The sequence below is a fragment of the Mesoplodon bidens genome, assembly GCF_964165515.1.
Source record: "Mesoplodon bidens genome assembly, chromosome: X".
NCBI lineage: Eukaryota > Metazoa > Chordata > Mammalia > Artiodactyla > Ziphiidae > Mesoplodon > Mesoplodon bidens.
In genome coordinates this window covers 128,837,949-128,857,174 of record NC_138163.1, presented here as the reverse complement: position 1 = coordinate 128,857,174, position 19,226 = coordinate 128,837,949, and the positions used below count along the sequence as shown (strand labels likewise).

The window sequence follows — 19,226 nt, the reverse complement described above, 5'->3', positions numbered from 1 at the left end:
AAAGCAGTCAGTGTTTATCACCAGCATTTTCTACATCCCTTATTCTGTACCCTGCCCCAGAAGTAGCCACTAATCTCATATCACTGCTCTGGTTCCAACATTCAGAAACTTCCTCAGTCCTTTTTTCCCTTCTGCAATAGAAATTCCAGGCAATTAGGCCAGTCTAAGTTGAGTATTGGTTTTATTAAAGTAACTTGCTATGAGTAGTGACTGACTGTATCAACTTAATTTTTCAAGACATATGTTCATCCCCAAATAGGAGCCTGCTAATCTATATCTTGAGTTAGTGGCTACTTATCTCTTCTGAATATGCCCTCCCCCACCATGCTTAATTATGCTTGCAAAATGCATGGAATCCACATGGTTTAAAGCAGGCAGACATACACAATCTTCCCCTTTTCCTTGCCTTTCCTCATCTGAAAAATGAGGGAATTTGATTAGTTGATCTAGAAAGTTGTCTCAGCTCTAAATTTCTATGATTAGTATTCTGTCATCTACCCTTTGCAAACTACTCTAAATAGATTCAATCACCATTGGAGAATTAGCAAGGACAACCAGGCAAATACTGAACTCAACAGATCCTCAAATTAGGGGAGGGGGTCATATAGTCAGTCTTTGACCATCCACAGCACTGCTGCATGGCAAGAGTCATCTTAACAGTGAATAAGACAGAAATCTGTTATCAATTATCAAAGACAAATAAAAGAATGGGGAGGGGTCTAAGAGAACAGCTGGTTCAAACCCTTTCCAGAGGCATAAATTTCCTGGAAATAGGTATTGTAGGAAGCATTCTGGTTAATCAAATATTCCAATTAATGGTTAGATCTAAGACACTAGGAAATAAAGTGTTGAAAGAATTACAATACAATAAAAATATTTCAAGTGTTAAAACTAGAATGAATATGTGACATTACGGTGGAAATAAGATTAGACCAAGAATCCTGTTCCAGGTCTACCTTTGTTCTTTTTTTTTTTTTTTAACATCTTTATTGGAGTACAATTGTTTTACTATCATGTGTTAGTTTCTGCTGTATAACAAAGTGAATCAGCTATATGTAAACATATATCCCCATATCTCCTCCCTCTTGCGTCTCCCTCCAACTCTCCCTATCCCACCCCTCTAGGTGGACACAAAGCACCAAGCTGATCTCCCTGTGCTATGTGGCTGCTTCCTACTAGCTATCTATTTTACATTTGGTAGTGTATATATATCTATGCCACTCTTTCACTTTGTCCCAGATTACCCTTCCCCTTCCCCGTGTCCTCATGTCCAGTCTCTACATCTGTGTCTTTATTCCTGTCCTGCCCCTAGGTTCTTCAGAACCAATTTTTTTTTAGATTCCATATATATGTGTTAGCATATGTTATTTGTTTTTCTCTTTCTGACTTACTTCACTCTATATGACATTCTCTAGGTCCATCCACCTCACTACAAATAACCCAATTTTGTTTCTTTTTTTTTATGGCTGAGTAACCTAGCTTTGTTCTTAACTGGTTCTTTGACATTAGGAAAATCTCTCAAGCTCTCTGAGTTCAGTATCTGCGTAACTATAGTATATGGAGACAGAATGAATTATATATTGAAATATTTTTGAAAGATCAATGTACTCTACACAACATACATAATACTAATTGTTCATGATGACAACACGCCTCAGAATGTTAGAGAAAATTGGGCAAAGTTATGCAAATTTATCATTTTCATACTGTTACTCATTAACGAAATGCCTTCAATTATTACCACCATGAGTCATAATACTGGATAAAGCTCAACCAAAGTTTACAGAAAAGATCAAATTCAATTACGAATTATAAAAACATCAATGATTCTCTAAATAGCACATGAGAGAATATAGTTTGCATCCTGTTTATCTAAAATTCCATAGGAATAATTTTTCCCAGTTCTCAGAAAATTCGGTTTGGGATTTAAAGGTAAAATCGAGCCATTTCAGGCCAAAGGGTAATTTTAAAACAAGACCAGTAGCAGGAAAATTAGCCCTCAGTGATAGCACTGATTTCAAGATACAGCAGTTGCTCGAAATCTCTTAAGTGCTTCCATCCAGAAAGAAGTCACACGAGACTGACTCCCACATTTAACTCTAATGAAGATCCTAAATTGGATGAAACTATTAATTAATCTAACTAATTTGCAGTACTCAAGGCATTGACTCTAATGGCAGGACGTGAGTCCAAGAGGTCAGCTCCACCATGGTGATGAGAGCTGACGTGTTTGAGCATTTGCAAGGTACCAGGCCCAGTTCTAAGCACTACATGCTTGTTATTTCATGTGTATCTCAATCTTTACACCAAATCTATGAGATGGGCTTCATTATTGTCCCCATTTTTCAGCTGAGAAATCTGAGGCACAGAGAGATTAAGTATCTTGCCCAAAGTATACAGCTAGGAAGAGGCAAGACCTGATTTGGACCCTCAAAGTCGAACACTGGTGCTAATGGATTTTACCACCACGCCAACCCAGGATTGCTAGAGTACATGGCCATCATCTATTTTCTTGTCTTTCTTTACCTCTATAAAGCAGGTTTCTGAAAGGAATGAACCAAATGTTAATTATCTTTGTGTATATCTCAGCATCTCACGCATGGGGAACAGTTTACAATCATTTGTTGACTGACTGCTAAAAATATGCAAATCATTTTGGGACCCTATATCTGTATTGGAAACACAAAATTGAGAGAGAATGTAGGTAATTCCAGAAATAAAAACCCTACAGTGGAATGTTTTGGATTATGAACTATCCAATTTTATTTTCTATGTTAACCAAAATATAGAGAAAATTTATTAATTCAGACTGCCTTGGATAGTGGTTACTTTGAATTATAATGTATGATTAGATCAGGAGTTCATTAAAAAAATGTTCTGTAAAGGTCTAGGTGGTAAATATATTAGGCTTTTTGGGCTGTAAGATCCCTGCTGTAACTACTCAACTCTACCACTTTAAGTAGAGAATAAGAGAGCCACAGACAATATGTAAAAGAATGGGCATGGCTTTATTTACAAAAGAAGGTAGCAAGACTGATTTAACCCATGGGCAATAGTTGGCCGACCCCTGGACTCCAGCATAGGTAAATTGATTTTCAATAGCTACTTGATACATGTTTAAGCAGGGATCTTATTTGAATGAATAGATTAAAAAATATATTATGGTTCTTGTTCTCTTATACTGATTATCCTCACAGATATCTTACTAGTTTTCTTAATTAAACTTTCCTCTTTAAGAAATCCGAAAATAAATCATCAAATCTTACCCAATTCTAGATTCATGAGGCCCAAAGCAAACAACTTATCTCTTCTCTCTCCCTCTCTCTCCTAAAGACACCACACATGAGTTATCTACCGTTGCCTGACAAATTCCCACCCGCCCCAGTTCAGTGGCTTAAACAACAACATTTTAATCTCACAGTTTCTATGGGTCAGGAGTCCAGGCACGACTGAGCTGAGACCTCTGTTTCAGGGTCTCTCAGGAGGCTAAAATCAAGGTGTACGCTGGGACTGCAGTCTCACATGAAGGCCCAACTAGAAAAGGATCCACTTTCAAGCTCACTCACGTAGTTGTTGGCAAGATTCAGTTCCTCCTGGGCTGTTGGACTGAGGCCTCGGTCCCTCACTGACTGTTGACCGAAGGCCACACTCAGCTCCTTGCCAGGCAGCCCTCTCCACCAAGGCAAGCAGTGAGGAGAGCCAGAGAGAATGCCAGCAAGAAAGAAAGCGCAAGCAAGACAGAACTCCGTCCTTTATAACCTCATCATGAAAGTAACCTCCCTTCACTTTTGCCATATTGTATGTTAGAAGCAAGTTGCTAGGTCCAGCCCACAGTCAAGTGGAGGGGGTTACCCAAGAATCACTGGGGTCCACTTTAGAAGGCTGCCTACCACACGCTAGTAAAACGAAGTCTTCATTGGTCTTCTAGTGTAATGCTATTAACCTAAAAAAAATTTTTTTATACAGCAGGTTCTTATTATCTATTTTATACATATTAGTGTATATATGTCAATCCCAATCTCCCAATTCATCCCGCTATTAACATTTTTAATTGATGTCGTGTCAACAGGAGTGTATGGCTGTTAGCACAACTGAGGCCATCTTGGGCCCTTATAGTTTCTCGTGTCCTTTCACTGACCCTACCCAGGACTGTACTGTGCAGTAAAGCCCTTCTCTGTCAGGGGCTTTGTAGCTAATAGATATTGTTTAATAATCATTAGGACCAGGTGGCCTCTATGCTCTGTTAGTCCCCAAATAATGATGAAAATCTTTGCTGACTTGTTCCCAGCACCCACTAGACCAGTTACCCATTCATGAATTTTGACTTAGGAATGCACATCCTATTTCCAAACACCTACCCCCATACCCTAGGTTAATTATAAAATTGTCCCAGCGGCCCCTTGGCCGTGTGGAGTGCAGCTGCAAATGCTTCCGGATCGTTGTCTGCCTGATCCCGATCCCACCCTGTGAGTAGGTTACCCTATAATAAACTGATTCATTAATAATATGGAGCTGCCTCCCTCATTTTTCAGTTCCAAGATGCCTTCTCAGTTGGGTGGGCACTTTTCGTTCTCTCCATTCTCCAACAAGGAGTCATTTGTACCTTCATAATAGCTATATCCTTTTAGGCTCAAAATATAACTGTGATTCTATCTTCCTAACAAACTTCATAGCTAGCATGGTACAGTTTCTATGATGCTTCTACAAATAAGCTGCTCTCGTTATTTCCCTGACCCAAGGAGGGTTGGTATATGCGGGATGACGCTTGCATAGTATTAGGTTGGAAATTAGTTTCTGTTACAGTTACACAATTGTAATTTTGTCAATTTAAAATGAGATGTGCAGAGCAAAAAGGGAAGTAATGGGTGTTAAATGACATGGGTAATATAGATCCCAAACTGATTTGATGCTTACTTCTCCAGATTGGTTTTAGAACTGTGTTGACACTCCATTCTCACTGATGAGGAGGAAACAAGCCAGATATAGGTCTTCTGTCAATAGGAAAGGAATTTTCAGGAGGACCTGTGGTTGGTTGCTATCCTGGTTCTCAACGGTGCATGATGTGACAGGCATCACGTCTGCGTCAGCCTTCCCTGATCTAATTTTAGGTTTGGGCCATTTGCTTCAGTAAACTACAGACCCCATAACAGGTATCTGGATGCAGATAGTTCATTTGGGAGGGGGACTCAGGAAGGACAAGTGAGAGAGTATGCAGTGTAAACAAGGAAAGGAGAAAAGCCAATAAAGTCTATCACTGAGCCAGTTACCACGGATGGCAAGCATGGTTCGGTCCTGCTGGGGAGCCTCTGAAAAACCATACAGAATTCTTACCAGATTTATCCCACCAAGTAACTGGAAATCCGGCGTCTTTATCCACTAAGTCCCATCCCTCTATGGTCGAGAGGCGTCCCCCTGGAGTGTCCTAAGCTTCCTTGTATGCAAGTTGAGAAAGTTATTAAAGTGCCAAACAAACAAACAAACAAACAAACAAAAACAACTCTCAGGCAGAAAAGCAGCAAGGTTCGGGGCTTGAGGTGAGCTGCTCATGGTTTACAGGAGACTTTTCTCACTAAATTTGCTGGTGAATTTGCAGTACATCTGCTACACATAGTCTTATGCAGGTAAATGTTTTCATCAGTACAATTTGTTTCTAAGCAAGAAATTCACCATTTTAGGCAGGTGCTGCCTGGCACACAGAGGTGCTCAGTGAATACGCATTACTGGATGACACTGAAGGTTGTTAAGAAGGCACAGCAGGGAGCCAAAAGGCCGCTTCTTGTACTCACGGCCCTGATCACCTTGAGACTGGGACCCCATCCTGCTACTGACTTAGGTTCCTCCCTCATCACTTTCTCTTCCCCTTGAGTTTTAGATTTTCAGAAACCTTACAGATGATCATCCAACCCTTTTATATGTCCAAGAAGGAAACTGAGGCCCAGAAGGGTGAAATGACGTGGCCACCTTTGCAAAGTCAGCCAGTGGCAAAGCCAAGACCCACATCCCTGGCATCTTCTCACTGCTCTCTCCATCACAGCCCTGCCTCCGTTTCTTAGCTTCTGTCATGCTTCAGGACTGATGGGACTGGGATTCATCTAAACTCTCTGAAGCAGATATATGCAACTAATGTATTAGAAGTTGATGTGCTCAATAAGCCCAACCCAAATCTTTCCACATTCACAATTTATCTTTTGTTCTTTTTTTAGCAGTCTGTACACTTCCATATTGAAATATAGAAATGCCTCCTGATAGCATGGTCTTTTTAATTTCTTCAAAGAGCTTGCTTATCTATTTCTGTCATTTTATTCAAGAGGCTGTAGGATTTCTTTTTAATTACGAACAGATTCCTGCAGGCTCATATCTAGTGCAAATAAGTAGCTAATTATTAGTGGGTGGTTTGTGTTTCTGGTTTCTGTGGTGAGGAGAAAGGCATGGAACTGACTTGCATCAAAATGCTGCTCGGCTACAGGAAATGGACACAGTGGAGGCCAGCTCTTGGGTAATTTACAGTAACAAAAAGTGAGATCACCAGCCCAGCCCGAGGCTCTTGTACCACGTTAATTCCAGGCCTCTGATTGACCTGGAGCTCTTTTTCTTGTTTTCTTCTCCCCACATGTAACCTTGAACATGATGGGGGCCTGGACTTTTTCCATTTCAGGTTCACTCGGGATGCTATGAGAGACAGTAGGATGCTCCTGGTTCACTTCAGGAGCTTGAGGTTGCCATGGCCCAGGCATGGGTGCCCAGGGTCTCAGGCCAAGAAGGGAAGGTTTCTATCAAGGTGGCTCCCGCAGAGCCCTCCTCACTGACCTGCTGCCTGCACCACGAGCTAACACTAAAGTGCAGAGGTGAAGCTAAACCAGGCCACAGGCCAGGGGGTGGGTGGTGAAGCTTCTTGGCTACCACTGACTGCCATTCAATAGATATTAATATCTCAGTTGTGAAACACTCTTGCCCTCCACCAAAGGAACACCCGTCCTCATCCCCAGGCTGTGGCATCCCAGCGCTCAGAGGATTCAGGTGCATTGCAGGGAAGCTCAGCACCTGGAGAAGCCTCTTTGTGTCCCAGAGTCATCACAGGATCCCAGGTGCTCTTGAGGAAATGGCTGCTCTATCACTACAGGTTGGAATGGGCTTCTAAGCCTGCCACCGTTTGTAGTCCAGGATCGTCCACTGCTCACCTATCTCACCCATCCCACCGAGCATCTCAGAAGTCCGCTTGCGTCAGAAGTCCGCCACCGTGATTGCTCTGGGATGACGAAGAGCCCGCACATACCCAGCAATGGCCTGCCTGCTCACTCTGCTAAGGTTCAGGGTTTCAAAAATGGTCAGGGGTGAGAGATTTGGCCCGTGCTGCCTTCCTGATCTGGCCTCCTCATGCTACTCCAGGGAGCGCAGCCGACTTGGAAATCATAAGGCAACGAGCCCAGTCTAGGAGGTGGAGACCGCTCAGCTTCTCCAGATTTCCCCTCCCATCCAGCCCCCTCTCTGGGGAGCAGCAGGAGAAAACCACTGTCATCGCTACAAACCCTAGCCGCCATGCCAAGGCCTTTCCCTCACCCTGAGTCAGAGAACGAGACTGGACAGTTTTTATTAAACTTCCCTCCTCTCCTTCCTTGTTCATAAGAATGAAATTTGAACTGCGATGAGGTGGGGGGGGAGTAAATAAAGAAGGGGAAACAGCACCCATGGCTGAGAAAGCAGATGAAGGACAGTGTGGCTCCCTCTCATTTTTCAACATTTCTTTTCATAGTAGCTCCATGGCTGCAGGTGGGACTGTGCTGTCTCGAGCTCGCCCAGCCCGCTGCCTGCACTCTCTCACCTCTTTCACAACAGATGTTGTCATCTGGTGAAACCGCAGTCTGTGAGTAATTCTGCCGACTCACTCCCCGGAGACGGTTTCCCTCAGGGGTCAGGGAGCCAGAAAAGCACAGAGGGTGGAGTCAAGCCAGAGGAGATGCGAAGAGCAGCTCACCCACTCTTCCGCCGTATGATCTTGGTAAAGTTAAAGAGTAAACTCAGTTTTCTTATCTATATCACAGAGATAACTCCTAGAGTTCTGTGGTTGAAAGCTTTTCACTGATGATGGTGGTGGGAGTTTGTTGTTTTGTTTTTGTAACAGCACATCGCAGCCCCCCTGACATACAGGAGTGCTCGCTACAACGAGGTGCCGTTTTATGTGAACTTAGCTTGTGTGAGTTTGAAATAGGGCAATATAAAAATACTAATAAAGTCTTAATGCATGCACAGAACATGAAATACAACAAATTCTACTTTTTATGTATTCCTCTAGGGAAAATTGCCTTGAATTATGCAAGCTTTGAATTATGTAATATCTTCAAGAGCTCATTTCTGGCAAACCAATGTGACTGAGGGTCCACAATCTGCCAAATGAGTGTTAAGATTTACCGAAAGTGTCTTATGCAATCCTTCAATGACCCCATGACACTGGAATCCTTGGATCATTTCCTTCTTTTGCCCATCTGCATATTCTCCCTGATTCTCTCTCTCTCTCTCTCTCTCTCTCTCTCTCTCTCTCTCTCTCTCTCTCTCTCTCTCTCTCACACACACACACACACACACACACACACAATGACTACACAGATATCTACTAAGTGGAGCATCATCTCATTATCCACCAAAAGCCTTTGGTTGCCTTTCCAAAACTGCTATCATCCAACTGGCTCTTTTCTTCATCGTGGTTGTTCTTACACCGCTGGGCAATTTGCTCCTGACTCCCAACTCCCTCCTCATTCCTGCCCTTGCCTAAGAAGCAATATACTGCACTTCTGTCGTTGAAGGTGCAGCCACCGGAAGCAGACTGTGGAAGGAACCAGTATCCCTGTCCATGAGCTGAGAACATGGTGAGACATGTGGCAGACGCAGCACGGGGAAGAAGCCCCACCAGCCCTGCTCCCTCCCCTTCCTCCAGATGCCACTCCTTCCTCACCTTGCCGCCCTCCCCCAGACACCTACACGTGCAGAAAGCTGAGCCTTGGGGCTGCCTTTCTCTAGGGTGTCCCTATGATGCCTCTAACAGTGGCTGTCACCTAGGATTATTCGTGCATTCTGGGGCTGGCAGTTCTACCCTTCTCTTACCTCTCCACTCACAAAACTCACATGGAGAGTGTGCTTTGGCAAGCAACTTTGAACAGTCTTCTGACCACCATAATGGAGAGAAATTTATTCATCTTAAGAAATAATATCAGCTAACTAGACCTGTGTGCCACCCAACACCCAAATTATTTGGTCCCTGAGGTTGTTCAGGTCCTGTCCTGATGAAAGCTTTGTGATCTAAGGAATGCCGTTGGTAACTAGTTGGTTCCCGCAGGTACCGGGCTTGGAGGCACTGCCACCCAATGGCTCTTTTTACAAACAGCACCCTCACAAGAGTTGTGTTTATTCAGTACTCTACCCAGAACCCAGCAAGAGTGTCAGACATGGAGAGAAAACAGGGTGCGGTGGTTACACTGGGACAGGCCAGGTAGTCAGTGCTGCCACCATCCTGCTCTTCCAAGGAAATCTGATTTTCCTGGCATTAAACAGCAGATGTGAGCTCTTTAATTAGGCAATAAAAATGGCAACTTGGCAGTGAAATTGTAAAGATAAATTGGTACAACACCATGAATCTTTGGCACTAGGATTAATTCGACTGCTTATATTTTTTCTGATGATATTCTTACCATGACTCAATGTAGGTAAGAGACAAAACAGAAAGTCAAAGCCAGAATTCTCATTTCCATCTTTGTTGATTACTACCTGTATTTAGACATGCATTTAATAAACTTATTTTTCTCCCCCATAAAATGAGGATGGAGAGGGTGGTGGTGTACTTCATAGCACTCAATAAAAGATGAATTGATTGGAACTACCAAAGGCTTCTGTCCCATGTAATGGAAGCACAAGTCAGGCTACTGTGACCAACGGGTATCCATTTCAACAGCTGCATTAATCAGGGTTAATCAAAAATTTTCCTTCTAAATTGGATAAAAAGAAACTGTACTATACAGAGCAGAAAAACTACTATTCTGCTTTAGCAGTGGTTTGTATGCATACTCTGAGAATAATTAAACACTGACTCAAGCAGGTGGGTGTGAGACATCATTCCACTTAAAGCAAGGAAAATATCTTAGTATTTTGAGATTGCCCTATAAATTCCATTTTGTTTCTTTTCTATTAAAAAAATACTTGGTTTATCACAGTCATTTGTGATTTTTCTCTACTGGAGAGAACTTCTCTTCATACATAGCCCCTTCATAGGGCCTGGGAATGTGGATATATTTTAGTTGGCACATTGTCAAATGGTAGTGCCTTGCCCATGAGGGATGGAGAGGGCACCCAAGCTGTAAGGACATTCAGGCAATCCTTATACAATGACGAGCCACTCTTCTATGATGAGGATAAACACTGGGTAGAAAATGGCCGAACCCATGAACAACTGGCTTCATGACGCAGGAAATGAATGTTGACAAAACAAATTATGTAACTAAAGTAAATAAATTCATGGTTTGATTTTCCATTTTGAAACTGATCTCAGTGTATAATTAAAGAAAAAATTTCCTCATGAAAAACTGCCAAGGTTTTCAAAAATACCTAGATAGTGTTGAAAAAGAAAAAAAAACACTAATGAAAAGTATCTCTAAGAAATGTCAACATGATGCCAAAGTAACTGAGCAATGAGCTAAACTCCATCAACTAACTGATCTGTTCAAATATCAGATAAATGTTTATTTAGTGCCACAAAAACCTAAACAACTTGACCGGCTCTACTGTTTCACCAGATATGCTTGTAAACTACAGGAATTGTAAATTCAACAGAATAACTACTCTTCTTTCCCTTAGTGAAAATAAATCTAGAGTAATCTTAATATCATCAGCTTTGGCTTTAAAAGACGTGAGATAAATTTCTTCCCTTTAGTGATTGTGAAAGGAATTTGAATTTATATGCAGCTTGAATAACTTGTCAGTCAACAGAAACTATGGGGCATTTACTCAATGAACAAAGATTTGTTCTTGGGGGTATAGATACAAAAGATATCCCTGGGTCTTTATCCTCCAAGCATCCTAAACTTTAACTGGGCAGATAAAACATGCAAACATGAAGCAAACACTCAACTGTCTGATCCTAACTATCAGTGCATTACAAATCCTAAAGATGGGTAAGACCACTGTGGGCTAGAATAGGCAGAGAAAGCATCACTCTGGAGATGGAGATTAAGCTACTCCTTGAGGAATTACCTGGAAATACATAGGTAGAGAAAGCAGGAAAAGGGAGGAAGAATTTCTATGCTGGGAGAAGAGTGTGAACCAAGATTTCTCAGCCTTAATACTATTAACATTTGGGGCTGGATAATTCTTTGTCATGGGGGCTGTCTTATGCATTGTTGGGCTTTTAGCAGTATCCCTGGCCTCTACTCACTAGAAGCCTGTGGCAAAACCTCACTCCCCAGCTGGCACAACCAAAACCACCTTCAGACATTGCCAAGTGGCCTCTCATGGCAACATCAGCCCCAGCTGAGGACCACTGAACCAGGCATGGATACCTGGGTTGGGGGCGGGTGCTTTCTCTATCTCAGAGCTTATCAATCTCAGAATTATTGACATTTGGGGCTGGATAACTATTCACTGTGGGGACTGTCCTGTGCTTTATAGGATGTTTAGCAGCGTCCCTGACCTCAACCTCAACCAACTAGACACGAGTAGCACCTCCCCTTGGTTGTGACAACCAAAAATATGTCCAGACGTTGCCAAATGTCTCCTGTGGTGCAAAATTACACCCATCTGAGAATGGCTGGGATTCTCAGTAGGAATGGACTTGGCTTCCTCAGGGTAAGTAGAACTGCTTAAACAAAGCACAAGGTCCATGTTAGGAAACAGTGGAATAAGACTGAATAACTAGGGCGGACACATGCTGTGTGAGATCTTGGATACTAGAGCCTATACTAGGCAGCCACAGTAGTTCTCAAGCTGTGTTGCAAAATGAATTGGTGTTTAAATTTAATCTGGCAGAAGCAAAAGGATAAAGTGCCACGAGGAGGAACTGGGTACAGGGTGATCAGTTAGGAAGTTGTTATAATAACCAGGTGTAAGCATTGGTGGCCAGGGTTGCAGTGACATCTTTGGAATGGAGAGAAAAGGGTAAACCTAAGGGTGCTTTGCAGAAGTCAATGTTGAGCTTTTGCAACAGACTGAATAATAGGGGTGAAGGCAAAGAAAGAACTAATGGTGAAACTAGTGTTGCCGGTGGGAAGCAAGATTCAAATGAAGTGAATGGGAAGGAGGGGCACTTAATGATTTTGCTTTTGCAAATCCTAACTGCGGGCCTCTTTATGCATTTTTTGGCCATGCTGCACGGCATTGTGGGATCCTAGTTTCCGGACCAGGGATCAGACCCATGCCCCCTGCAGTGGAAGCGCAGGCTCCTAACCACTGGACCACCAGAGAATTTCCCAGGCCTTTTATTTAAAAAAATTTTTTTTTTTGGCTGTGTCGGGTCTTAGTTGCTGGATGTGGGATCTTCGTTGTGGCACGGGATCTTTCGTTGTGGCATGTGGGTTTTCTCTTCTCTAGTTGTGGCACGCAGGCTCCAGGGTGCGTGGGCTCTGTAGTTGTGGCACACGGGCTTACTATCTGCTGTTTAATGCCAGGAAAATCAGATTTCCTTGGAAGAGAAGGATGGTGGCAGCACTGACTACCTGGCCTGTCCCGGTGTAACCTGTTGCCCCGCCGCACACGGGATCTTAGTTCCCTGACCAGTGATGGAACCACCCACATCCCCTGCATTGTAAGGCGGATCCTTTACCACTGGACCACCAGGGAAATACCACCCCCTCCACTCCCCCCACCCCCCCACCCCCACACTGGGCCTTTTATAATTAGCACAAGAATGCTGGTGAGAGGTCAGGAGGTCAGGACTGAGTGATGGGTTGGGGAGTGCTGGAAACACAAAACCCTGAAATCTCCATGGCTTAAAACAATAAAAATTTATTTCTCACTCACATTACATTCCACTGTGAAGTGGGTGGCCCTGTGTCTTTTAGGGATCCAGGCTTCTTCCATCTTATGGCACTGCCATCTCAGATGAGTGACACCCAAGGTGGCTGCAGAAAGGTTAAGTCCTAATGCCCTCTTGGGAGATTTTAGAGGCCCTGAAGCAGTGTATATTACTTCTGCCCACATTCCACTGGGGATCCAGCTGAACTGGAAAATCTAGTTTACTGGTGTCCCAGGAAGAGGAAATGGGAATCACAAGAACTTGGCCAATCTCTGCTATGGGAGACACACACAGAAACTATAAGAGTGGTTGAATTTATTGAGGACCTGAAGATACAGGGAAAATCGAAGAGGAAAGAGTTCAAGGACCACAGATAAGAAATCGAAGAAGATTCAGCAAAGGATTCAGAGATGTTGTTAGAAAGCTTGGAAGAGAACTGACTCTGTGTAGAGTTGAGAGTGTCAGGAGAAAAGGTAAATTTCTGTATGGAGGGAAAATGTCTACTTTTGCTAAGACTCTTGCTTTTGAGGCAAAGAAATTCAAGCTAATTAGAAAAGGACTTATATATCCATACCCCACCTCAAAACCATAATTAGCTTATCTTTACAAGCAGTCTGAAACCCAGATGCCTCTGCCTGGCCGTTGTGTTGGCCCAGCCATACCTCACCATGCACTTCCCTGGTACCCAGCACAGCCCAGTCACTGGATTGTTGACCATCCTCAAGCCCACCTATTCTCTCCCATCTTCATGGTTTTGCTTTCATAGCTTCTTCCACCCATCAAAGTCCTGGCTTTCCTCAAGCCCTAAGTCAAATGCCATGCCATCCAGGAACGAAGCCTTTTCTGATTTTCCCTGTCAACACTGAACTCCCCACATCTTCCAGCCACCTTTTGGTTTTTCCTCTACTTTGGCACATGAGACCATCTGCTTTGTATCAGTTTTATGTTCACTTGACTGTCTCCCTCATTAGACCATGGTTTTCTCAAGCACCAAACAGGGCCACCAAGATTTACATCCCCAGGACAAACCAGACAACACTGCAGTCTATGTCAGGGGCTGGCAAACATTTTCTGTAAAGGGTCACATAGTATTTTAGGATTTCCAGACCGTATGGTCTCTGTCACAACTACTCAACTGTGCCATTTTACTGTAAAAGCTGCCGTGGACAGTATATACATGAATGAGTATGGCTGTGTTCCAATAAAACTCTTTATAAAACGTGGTGGGGCAGATTCGATTCATAGGTCCTAATTTGCTGCCCCCTGAGCTATGTGAATGATGCTTTCTGGAGCACAGCATGAACAGGTTCCCCTGGGGTATCATCTGGGGAGTCCTGGGAAGAATCAATGTGCATCTTAGTTATTCTTGTATCTTCTGCCCCACCTCCCACCAGCACCTACTACAGTGCTTTCCACATAGTAGGCCCTCAGTGTTTATGTTTCTGAATTAAATATACCTGGAAAGATAACACTAAATGAATCATACTAGCATTTTGAGAGCTTCATTAATTTGAAAACTATTTTGCAAGATTGTAGTAATGTAGTTCAGGAACGGCTCATGTAAGCCCAGGAATCACAAAAATAATGTGACAGGAAAAAATGTGAGGTAAAAATGTCTAAGGATTAGAAGCCAAAGGGAGAGAATGTGACATCAGAGCTGGATAGAAGTAACAAAAAGGCATTTCAATCCTGAGACACCAGCACTGAAGGACATCCCATCATAGGTAATAGATGTCTCACGACATCACCTAAATCCGTGTGAATAATGCAGTTCATACCAGCACTTCAATGCTGGAAAGATGATCATGAGTTGGAGGAAACTCGCAGACCAACCAAAATGATTAAGAGACTGAAAGGATTTGTTTATGAGCAGCTATAAAAGAAGCCAAATACGTGCCTGGCCTGCTGATGGCTAGAAGGAGAGGGGGGAAAGGTTTACAAATGACTGAGTGCTGTAAACACTAGCAAGGGGAGGAATGAGGGTGAGTTCTACTGGACTTAGCTTTTGGTATGGACATCTATCAGGCATTGACAAATTCTTCTCATTATTAGGTCTTAAAACATTCAAAGGCCATCTGAATAATATATAACCGGAATGCTGTGATTGGTAATGTTCTATTATTACAGGAGAATAGGACTGCTCCAGAACAGCAAATACAAGAAAATTATTGCTTATTAAGGAAAGAAACATTCCAGGAATGCTTGGTGAGCTGAGAGAATTTAAACGCACTAATAGTCCACTCTCAGAAATATCCAATATGTGCAATTGTGGGTAATGTTATATAGTAAAGAATTGTTGAAGTTAAAGTACAAAAATGGAAAGATAGCCAGGTATTTCCTTCATTCCTTCCTTCTGTCATTCAATCATCCATCTATCCATCCATCCCACGTATCTAATGTTTACTCACTATTTGCCAGGTCCTGGGCTGGTGATACAAAGAGTAATACTACACAGGACCTTTCTTAAAAAAAAAAAAAAAAAAAAAGTTTCAGTCTAGTGAGTCTAGTGGTGGGGTCAGGGAAGCTGCTGGACTGAAAAAGAACAGACAGGCTCAATAGAGAGTTATAAGGGAGCAAGGAAAAGTGGCCCCCAACCCAGATGAGACAAAAGTAGGAAGGTTAGGGATGCTTCCCAGAGGAGCTGGTATGCAAGCCAAGTCATGAAGGATTCTGAGTCATCTGTTAATCAGAAAGACTGAGAATAAGCATCCCAGGTGCTATACCACTTTGTCACAACATATGTGGGACTGACAAGTAGTTCAGATTGATGGAGACAAATAGTGTAAGGCAGGTGGTAACCTTAAAAATAATCATTGGAATATATTAGGACTGTGGGCGATTTTTATTTTCCTTGTTGATTTTTCTGTCTCTTCCAAGATTTTTCTATTAACAAAATCACACCCTTATGTAGTCAAATAATTGCAAACATTTATATAGCACTTACTCTGTGCCAAACACTATTCTAAGCACTTTGAATACATTAAGTGATTTTATCCACATAACTCTATGAAATAGCTACTATTATTTTCCTTTATACAGATGAGGAGGGGAAGCAGAGACAGGTTAAACAATCTGGCAAAGTTGGAGTCAAGAACAGAGCAGTGTTTCTTACTTCAGGCATCTCATTCTAGAATCTCTGCTTTTACATCCTCTATGCTCCTACTAACTTTCTAAGTCAGGAGCATATTTTCTTAGCATTTACTCCCATAATCCCAGTCTAAAAATTGACCTAACAAATAATCAGAGATACAGTAAAATATTGGGGGGGGGGAGAATATTCATAGCTCCCAAATTTACAGTAGCATAAAATGAAACTAAAAATCACCTGAATATCCTATCATACAGAATGATGAATGATGGTATAGACAATTATACAAGCACTGGAAATTATGATTTAGAAGAAAGTTAAATTACATGGGAAATGCTCACTATAAAGGTCAAAGGGAAATGCAAGATACAAAAGGTATAATCCTAGTAGTATGTTTGTGTGTGTCCAGAAAGGAGATTCACTAGTCAGACTGGGTTCCAATTCCAATCTTAGCTCTGCTACCTTTTAGCTTTCTCACTTTGGGTAATAATTTAACCTCTCTGTACCCCAGTTTCCTCACCAGAAAATGGGGGTAATACAGTTGTCATAATGGTTAGAAAATTAATATATGTAAAATGCATAAATTCTGGATGGCAAACACTCAGTGACAGCTATCAAAAAGCAGGAAACCCTATTTAAAAATTAGAACTAGATAGTACACATTTGCACAGGCAGTTGAATAAGAATCGTTTGTAGTCTGTGGTCCAACATGTTACAACTTCATCTAATTATTTTCCCCCTCATATTTTAAAAAACAATTGGAAGTTGAGTGAGATGAAGGGAACTTTGCATTGCAAGTAAAAAGTATTTGCTTTCAGAATCTGCTTTATCAAATAAGATGTACAAAGCACTCAACCAATCACTGAAGGGTCATAAAAGTTTCCTTTTTAACCAGATACCTTCCCAAGGCTACAGCCCTGATATTTTACTTTGGTTGAATATCTTGAATTGTGATAGTTTAAAACTATTTAACCTCAACATAATGAAAGCCATATATCACAAACCCACAGCTAACATCATACTCAACAGTGAAAAGCTGAAAGCATTTCCTCTAAGATCAGGAGCAAGACAAGGATGCCCACTCTTGCCACTTTTATTCAACATGGTATTGGAAGTCCTAGCCACTGCAATCATAAAATAAGAAATAAAAGGAATCCAAATTGGAAAAGAAGAAGTAAAACTGTCACTGTTTGCAGACGACATGATACTATACATAGAAAATCCTAAAGACGCCACCTGATACTACTAGAGCTCATAAATGAATTTGGTAAAATTGCTGCATAAAAAAATTAATATACAGAAATCTGTTGCATTTCTATACACTAACAACAAAATATCAGAAAGAGTAATTAAGGAAACAATCCCATTTATCATCACATCAAAAAGAATGAAATACCTAGGAATAAACCTACCTAAGGAGGTAAAAGACCTGTACTCAGAAAACGTAAAACACTGATAAAAGAAATTGAAGATGACACAAACAGATGGACAGATATACCACGTTCTTGGATTGGAAAAATTAATATTGTTAAAATGATACTACCCAAGGCAATCTACAGATACAATGAAATCCCTATCAAAATACCAATGGCATTTTTCAAAGAACGCTAATAATTGTAAAATTTGTATGGAAATACAAAAGACTCCGAAGGCCAAAACAATCTGGAGAAAGAACAGAGCTGAAGGAATCATTCTCCCTGACTTCAGACTATACTAAAAAGCTATAGTAAACAAAACAGTATGCTACTGGCACAAAAACAGACACACAGATCAATGGAACAGGATAGACAGCCCAGAAATAAACCCACACATTTATGGTCCATTAATATTCAAGAAAGGAAGCAAGAATATATAATGGAGAAAAGACAGTCTCTTTGATAAGTGGTGCTGGGAAAACTGGACAGTTATATGTAAAAGAATGAAATTAGAACACTCTCTTACACCATATACAAAAATAAACTCAAAATGGATTAAAGACCTAAATATAAGATCAGAAACCATAAAAATCCTAGAGGAAAACATAGGCAGAACACTGTTTGACATAAATCACATCAATATTTTTTTTGGATCTGTCTCCTAAAGCAAAGGAAATAAAAGCAAAAATAAACAAGTAGGACCTGATCAAACTTAAAAGTTTTTGCAAGCAAAGGAAATCATGAGCAAAATGAAAAGACAACCTACGGAATGGGAGAAAATATTTGCAAATGATATGATCAATAAGGGGTTAATATCCAAAATATATAAACAGCTTATACAACTCAACATAAAAAAAACCAAACAACTCGATTAAAAAAGTGGGCAGAAGACCCGAATAGACATTTCTCCAAAGAGGACATGCAGATGGCCAACAGGCACATGAAAAGATGTTCAACATTGCTAATCATCAGGGAAATGCAAATCAAAACCACAGTAAGATATCACCTCACACCTGTCGGTATGGCTACCATCAAAAAGAACACAAATAACAAATATTGGTGAGGATGTGGAGAAAAGGGGTGCAGCCACTAGGGAAAACAGTATGGAGGTTTCTAAAAAAACTGAAAGTAGAACTACCATATGACCCAGCAATTCCACTCCTGAGTATATATCTGAAAAAAACAAAAACACTAATTCGAAAATATACATGCACCCCAGTGTTCATAGCAGCATTATTTAGAATTGCCAAGATATGGAAGCAACCTAAGTGTCCATCAATAGATGTATGGATAAAGAAGATGTAGTGTGTATACACACACACACACACACACACACACAATGGAATGCTACTCAGCATAAAAAAGAACTAAATTTTGCCATTTGCAACTAAGTCAGACAGAGAAAGACAAATACTGTACGATATCACTTATGTGTGGAATCTAAAAAATATAACAAACTAGTGACTATAACAAAAAAGAAGACTCACAGATATAGAGAACAAACTAGTGGTTACCAGTGGGGCAAGGGAAGAAGGGAGGGGCAATTTAGGGGTAGGGGATTAAGACGTAAAAACTATTATGTATAAAATAAGCTACAAGGATATATTGTACAACAAGGGGAATACAGCCAACATTTTAAAATAACTACAAATGGAGTACAACCTTTAAAAATTGTGAATCACTATATTATACACCTGTAACTTGTATAATATTGTATACTTCAATTAAAAAA

The 19,226-nt window shown here is 41.3% G+C and overlaps 1 protein-coding gene across 2 annotated transcripts in view; it reads left to right on the top strand.

Annotated features, from left to right (window-relative positions):
- GLRA2 (glycine receptor alpha 2) overlaps nt 1-19,226 on the top strand; it is a gene marked incomplete at both ends in the record, with an annotated part of 185,931 nt that overhangs the window by 129,998 nt on the left and 36,707 nt on the right. The window lies entirely within an intron of this gene.